Raw genomic sequence first — 7,492 nt, 5'->3', positions numbered from 1 at the left:
CAGTAACTCAATAGGCCTGTGATGCCAGTTTCCCATATGGGGTGCTACTTCATGTTCAGGTTGCTCCATTTTCAGTCGGGCTCCGTTCTTGTGGACTGAGAAGGCAGCACAGGATGGCCCATGTCAAAGGGACCCTGCGCCCGCATGGGATACCTTGGTTGAAAATGGAGCAGTGTGTTGCATCAAAACTAGCATGCCCCTGAATGATCTTTTTGATGAGTTACCAGATTCAATGTACTAGTATTTCATTAGAAATTTTTGTATCTTTTGTTCATCATGGATATTAGTCTACAATTTTCTCTTTGTGTCATTGTCATGTTTGGGGGCTAGTGCTGGCCTTGTAGAATAAGTTAAAAAATGGTTCTTTCCTTTTGAGTTCTTGGAATGGCTTTGAGATTTGGTGTAGTTTTTGTTTAAGCATTTGGTAAAATCCAAGGAAGCCATCTGCTCCCAGGCTTTGTTGGAAGACTGTATGATTCAGTCTTGTTTGCTATTGGTTGTACAGGTTGTCTGTATCTTAATCATTTTTTCGGTAAGTTACACGTGACATCCCTGTTTTCCAGTTTGTTTCATGGATATTTTTAATAGTCCCTAATAATTCCTTATATTTCTCTGGCATCTATTGGAATGTCATTTGCTGATTATATTTATTTGAATTTTATCATTTTTAGTAGCTAAAAGCTTATCAATTCTATCTTTACCAAAGGAAAAAAAACCCAACTCTTCACTGATCTCTTAGTCTCTATTTCATGTACTTCTTTCCTGTCTGTTATATTTTTCCTTCTACTAACTGGTTTGGGTTTGTTCATGCTTTCTAGGACCTTATTTTATTTATCTGATCTGTTTCTATTAATAAAAGTTCATTGCTCTAAACATCCCTCTTACTACTACTTTTGCCTTTTCCCTGAAGTTTTGGTATGTTATGTCTCCACTTTTATTTGTTGCTGGGTGTTTTTAAATTTCCCTTTTGATTTCTTCAGTAACCCTTTGTTCAATCAAAAGTGTATTGTTCAGCCTTTATGTAATTTACATAATTTCTATAGTTTCTTCGGTTTGTAGTTTTTATTTTATTTTCTATTATTCTGTAGTCAGAAAAGATATATATATATAATATGATTTTTTAAAACTTCATTGTGATTTATTTTGTGCTGTAACATGATCTGTCCTGGAGAATATTCCATGTATATATGAGAAAAAAGTTTGCAGCTTTTTGATGGAATGTCTGTTAGGTCCATTTGGTTTATTGTGTTTAACTCTGATATTTGTGGGGTTTTTTTTTGTTTGTTTTTTGTTTTGTCTTGTCTTGGATGATCTGGCCATTGTTGAAAGTGGGACATTTAAATCTCCCACTATTACTGTACTGGTATTTAACTTTTTGTTTATAAAAATATGACCCCCCAGCATTACATGCATATGTGTTTAGAGTTATCTGTTCTTACTGAATTGATCTGTTATTTTTTAGGACACTTTTGTTAGCTTTTGGTTCTAATATGTATTTTTTTTCTTACAGAAATACAGCTTTTTCTGTGAACAAGTGTTTTTTGATTGCATGGAAAGTTTTTCCACCCCTTAACTTTTTAGTCTGTTTGTGTCTTCAATAGTCAAGTGAATCTTGTTGGAAGCATCTGTCTGTCTTTTTTAATATTTATTTTAGTTTTTATTTCAAAATCAGATATACAGAGAGGAGGAGAGACAAAGATCTTCCATGCGATGATTCACTCCCCAGGTGACTGCAGTGGCCGGTGCTGAGCCAGTTCGAAGCCAGGAGCCAGCAAGTTCCTCCAGGTCTCCCACGCACGGGTGCAGGGTCCCAAGGCTTTGGGCCGTCTTCCACTGCTTTCCCAGGCCCAAGCACGGAGCTGGATGGGAAGTGGGACTGCCGGGATTAGAACCGGAACCCACGTGGGATCCTGGCACAGTCAAGGCAAGGACTTTAGCTGCTAGTCCATCACGCTGGGCCCTCTTTTTTTTTTTTTTTTTTTTTTTTTTTAATTGAGTCAGCCAGTCTGTACTTTTCATTTGGAGTAATTATTTCATTTTCTGGAAAATTATTGAAAAGTAACATAAAATTTTTTTGTATATGGTAAATACGTTTTGTGATTTTTTTTTACAGTAGATTAAATGCTTTTGAGTGTTCTCATGATAGTAATTATATTTCTTTTCTTTCTTTATGTAAAGACTCCCCTGAGAACTTTTGGGGGGCCTGGTGCTATGGCTCAGTTAGCTAATCCTTTCCCATCAAGCACCAGAATTCCATTTGGGTATCAATTTGTGGTCTGGCTGCTCCACTTCCCATCCAGCTCCCTGCCTGTGGCCTGGGAAAGCAGTGGAGGACGGCTCAAAGCCTTGGGGCCCTGCACCCACATGGGAGACCCGCAAGAAAGTCCCGAGCCTTGGCTTTGGATCAGCTCAGCTCTGGTTGTTGCAACCACTTGGGGAGTGAACCAGCAGATGGAAAATCTTTGTTTCTGCTTCTCTGTAAATCTGCCTTTCCAATAAAATAAATCTTTAAAAAAATTTTTTTTGTAAGATCAGTCTGAGAAATTTCCTAAATTTTCTTATCAATTCTGTTTCTCCTTCATTTAGGAGGGATTGTTTTTCTGGGCACAGTATTCTTGTTTCACAAATTTGTTTTTGTTTTCATTTATCATTTTATTTGCTACTGGCCCTTAGGGATTTGTGGAAAATCTGTTAGTCTAATGGGACACTCTTATTTTTTGGGTTTTTTTTTTTTTTGAGCAACAAAGTCTTTATTGGGACTCGGACCAGGAGGCCGTGGGTCTTGAGAACCTCTGAACTTGTTGATCTTCTTCTCCACGTTCTTTTCGGCCTGTGTCCTTAGCCTCATGAGCTGCTTCTTGCGGTAATGCATCTTGGCCTTCTCCTTGCTCTTCTCCTCCAGCATGGCTGTCACCACCTGGTACTTCCAGCCAACCTCATGAGCCAGGCATCCCAGGTAGGCAAACTTCCTCGTGGGCTTCAGGGGCACAATCTTGAGGGCCGCAGGCACCACCATCCGCTTTTTCTTGTCGTAGGGTGGCGGGATGCCATCAAACACCTTGAGGCGCTCCAGGGCAGCCTGACCCTGCTTGGTCTTACAGGGGAGCATGCCTCGCACGGTCCGCCAGAAGATGCGGCTGGGGGCCCGGAAGTAGTAGGGTCCCCGGGAGGGGTTGGTGTGTTCATTCGCTTGCACAGGAAGGCCAGGTACTTCAGCTTATTTGTGTAGAAATTACCAGAGATGTTGATGCCCTCACAGCGCACAACCACCTTGTGGCCCAGCAGCACCTGCTTGGCCACGATGGCTGCCAGGCGACCAAAGAGGTGGCCACGGCCATCCGGGGCCAGGACCCACCCCTCCGCCATCTTTGGCAGCTGCTGGAAAAAAACTAATGGGACACTCTTAAATGTGACTTGTTGCTTCTTGAACATTTTAGGATTGCTGCTTTGTGTTACACTTTAAAAAGTTTGTAGTGTGTCTAAGTGAGGCTCATTTTGGGTCAGTGCTTTGTCCAGATTAGAGAAATTTTAAGCTGTGATTTTATTTAAATAGGTTTCCCATGCCTCTCTTCTTAAGAAATTTTCAAAAATCTAATATTCACTATTTAATAGTGTCCCAAAGATCTCAGACTGTCTTCATTTTTAATCTTTTAATTTCTTCTCTCTCTGCCTGCCTCCCTTTCCTTCCTCCCTCCCTCTTTTCCTGTTCACCAAGATACTTCAGAAGACCTATCTTCAAGTTTATTCTTTCTAGTATCTTTCTGAAAAAATATTCTTTCAGTAGTATTTTTGTCTTACTGAGGTCTTCATGTGAGATTTTTATTTGGTTATTTTTCAAGGTCCCTCTCTGTTAAGTTTCTCATGTGTAATGCATTGTTTTCCTAATGCCATCAAATTATGTTTCTATTAGATCTTTGAGTATCCTTATAATCGTGTGTGTGTCAGTCTTTTCCTTGGAGTGTTTCACTCAGGTGTTATTGTTACTATGTTCTTTGGATGTTGCATGCTTTTTCATTCTTGCTTAGCCACTGCATTACGTTTGTGCATATGGCAGGTCACTTGTTTCTCACCTTTAGAGATTAGCTGATTTTTATTGGAAAGTCAGATACACAGAGAGGAGGAGAGACGGAGAGGAAGATCTTCTGTCTGCTGATTCACTCCCCAAGTGGCCTTGGGACCCTGTTTCTCACTTTTGGAGGGTGACTTTTATGGTAAAAGGCTGTTTCCTGAAGATGCATCTTCAGGTGCTGGTTTGGAAGGCTGTTTGGGTGTTAGTGTTGCTGTCATGTGGTCTTGGGCTGTCGTCCTCTACTCCGGAGGGTAACAGTCGCAGTAGGCGTGGAATACTCCTCTGTTCTATGGGGTGCCTGGCCTTAAAGATAGCTGGTGGGGCAGGGTAGTAGCTCTCAGTACACATCGCCTGCAGTGCTGGGAGTACTAGCCAAGAGGCTGAGAGGGATCACGGACATCCCTACAATGAGAGAGGCATGATTGGCTCATAGTGCATTAATCCAGTGTCTCATAGGCATGACAGGTCCCCATGACAACAGCCCCAGGTTTATATGCTGTGTCTTCTTATCTGCCTACCTTATCGTCCCTCAAGCAGATGGTTCTTCCCTGTGTTGTGTTACCTAGGCTGGGGACAGGAATGGGGTAAACAGACCTGAAGTTGCTGCTACACTGCAATGCTAATCACTCCTGAAGCCACAGCCCTCTAAGGCCAGTGCAGCTGGGGTAGGCCCAAGCTTTGTTTACAGGCTTCCAGTTGCTGGAGTAGACTTGTTGTGTGAAGTTGCTGCAACCAGCCACACGGTGATGTTGGTTTGGCCATTGGTTTCCACTTAAAGCTGAAGTGTGCTCAGAGGATCTATTTGTAGGCACTGTCCTAGGGACAGGCAGCACTAGAAGTCTTCCCAGTGATGTGTTTTTACCAACTAATTTTGAATTTTTTTCCTCATTGTGGTGTTCTACTGTCCAGGGGCTGGAGACTTGCTCCTTGCTGTCTGCCCAAGGTTGGACTGGCAGTCCCTTGGCTGCCCAGGTTGACATGAAGCTGAGTTGCACCTGAGTTTTCTAACTGGGCCAGGTGCTGTTTTGCACCAGGCTCATATAAAGTTGGTGGTGATACAGGTTAAGCAGTCTATTCTACTAGAATTCAAGTCTTGGCTGATGCCAGGGTAGATCTAGCAGCTCTGTCAGTGAGCACTGGCCCAGAGATAGTGCCCTTTATCGTTTATGTGACTGACGCCTGATCTCCCTGTAGCCGACCCAGCTCTGAGTTTCAAGAGAAAAGCCCTAAAACTCATTTTCCTGCCCTGGGCCTCCTTGTGTGAAGTCTGATTCTTTGCTGTCTGCCCAAGGTAATGTCCTTTAACTGCCCTTTAACTGTGTGCTGGCACCAAGCAGTTTTACCCCTGGATCTCAAAATCAACCAGCCCTACACAGTCTTGTGGTTATGTACTGTGGAGGGTTACCCCAGAGCCCTGAGTTAAGGGTGTTGCAGGCTTCCTAGCTCTGCCCAGTTGGACCATGGGAAACAATCACCCTGAGAAGATATTGCAGTTACAATATGCCTTTGCCTAATAATCCATATTGCTGCAGACAGCCTCTGGCACTCCTGTTTATTGTTGTCTTGAAACATATGACACTGGTTGTCAGCTTCTCACTGTCCTCTCTGCCTGCTGTTCCCTTGCAACTTATTCCATAAGTTGGCTTGGCTCTAACTGATGTGTTCAACTGGCTGTTCAAATTGATGCAGTTGTAGAGAGCTAATTACCAGTGTCTTACTCAGCTGCTATCTTGTTGTGTCTCCTTATCACAGTCTGTATTGCAACGGTGAATTACAACATGGATTCCAGCATGGAGAAAATAAACTTGAAAATACAGTATCATATGCAGTTGCTCCAAAGCAAACAGAATATTTAGTTATGTACTTAACAAAGCAACTATAAGATTTCTGGGTTTCAGTTTATAAACTGCTGATGAATGAAATCAAAGAGGATCAAAACAGGTGGAGAGACATACTATGTTCATGGATTGGAAAGAAGACTCAACTTTGTGATAGTGCAATTCTCAGTTGATACATGCATTTAAAGCAGCTCTTATAATGCCAGGACATTTTTTTTGTTGACTTAGATAGTAATCTAGAACATATATGAATATGCTAAGGCCCTTTAATCACCAAAACAATTTAAATAAAGTAATACTGATGTACCTGATGTGAAATGCTGCTATACTTGGGTAACTACAGTAATTGTTATTGGCAAGAGACTAGTCATACAGACCAATGGAATAGAATAAAAGATTGAAATGGTTGCCAACACACCTAAGTGATTTTTGAAAAAGGTACAAAATCACTTCTAAAAGAAGGCTAGCCCTTTGAGTAAATTTTGGTGTAGCAGTTGGATGTTTTTTGGCAAATAAATAAATAATAAAACCCCCAAAATGAAAAAAGTGAATCAGTGAATGTAAACGTGACACCTTATGCAAGTGTTAACTCAAAATGTGTGGCATACTTTCTTATAGCATGTAACAATTTTAGAAAAAATACATCATAAAACCTCTTTAGGATCTAGTTGCTAAGCAAAAGCCCTCTAGCTTTAGACATGAAAAACATCACTAAAAAGAAAAATTAGTAAGTAATGCTTCAAAATTTTTGCTTTTTAAAAACCCATAGAGAGAATGGATGATAAAATACAAACTGGGGAAAGATATTTGGTAAATGTGTATCGAGCAACAGAGTTCTGTGAAGAAATGTGAAAGAAATCTCAGAATTCACATTAATTTGTCAGGTGGACAAAAGATAGAAGCAGTGTTCCGTGTAAGAGGATATTCACATGGAAATAAGAAAAAATGTATTCAGTGTGATTAACTATTTAAAAATTCAAATTAAAATTATAGTCACTGTAAACCTATCAGAATGGCTAAAATTAAATGAACGAATGAGTGCCTAATGCTGGCAAGATGTGCAGAAACTGGATCATAATATTTTACAGTGAAAATGTATAATGCTTTGCACTCTAAGAAAGTTTAACCTTGCAGCCACCACACAACTGAGTAATATACTCCTGGGCATTGCCCCACAGAATTGTGTTCATGCCACAATCTTATACATGTTTATTCATAGCAAATTTATTTGTAATAGCTCCAGATTGGAATCAGCAAATTCCTTAACAACTGAATGGTTGATATTATTTATAATTTAACACATACAATACATGTAAGTGCATCTGAGGAACTTTGATCAAGATGTTGTCAATGTCAGCCCTTTAATTGTGATATTATACTGTGTGCATACAGTCCACATTGCAGAAGTCTGGACAAAGTATACAGGGATCTAATATTTAGCAGAAGTACAAGTGCATCAAAAGTAAAGTTGAGAAAACTCAATTTGAAACCGATAGCAAGGACTCACATGAATGAGACTTTAGGAATTGAAAAAGTATATAATTAGGTTGTCTTTCATAAAATAGGTTCAATAAGTAATGTCACA

At 40.4% G+C, this 7,492-nt stretch overlaps 1 pseudogene; it reads right to left on the bottom strand.

The window, feature by feature from the left end:
* Positions 1–2,691: 2,691 nt before the first annotated feature.
* Positions 2,692–3,366, bottom strand: LOC101519590 (large ribosomal subunit protein uL13-like; annotated as a pseudogene).
* Positions 3,367–7,492: the final 4,126 nt, after the last annotated feature.

This window comes from Ochotona princeps, chromosome 21, assembly GCF_030435755.1.
Source record: "Ochotona princeps isolate mOchPri1 chromosome 21, mOchPri1.hap1, whole genome shotgun sequence".
Lineage (NCBI taxonomy): Eukaryota > Metazoa > Chordata > Mammalia > Lagomorpha > Ochotonidae > Ochotona > Ochotona princeps.
Note: the sequence above shows the minus strand (reverse complement) of the source record. Positions and strands in the feature narration are given on the sequence as shown.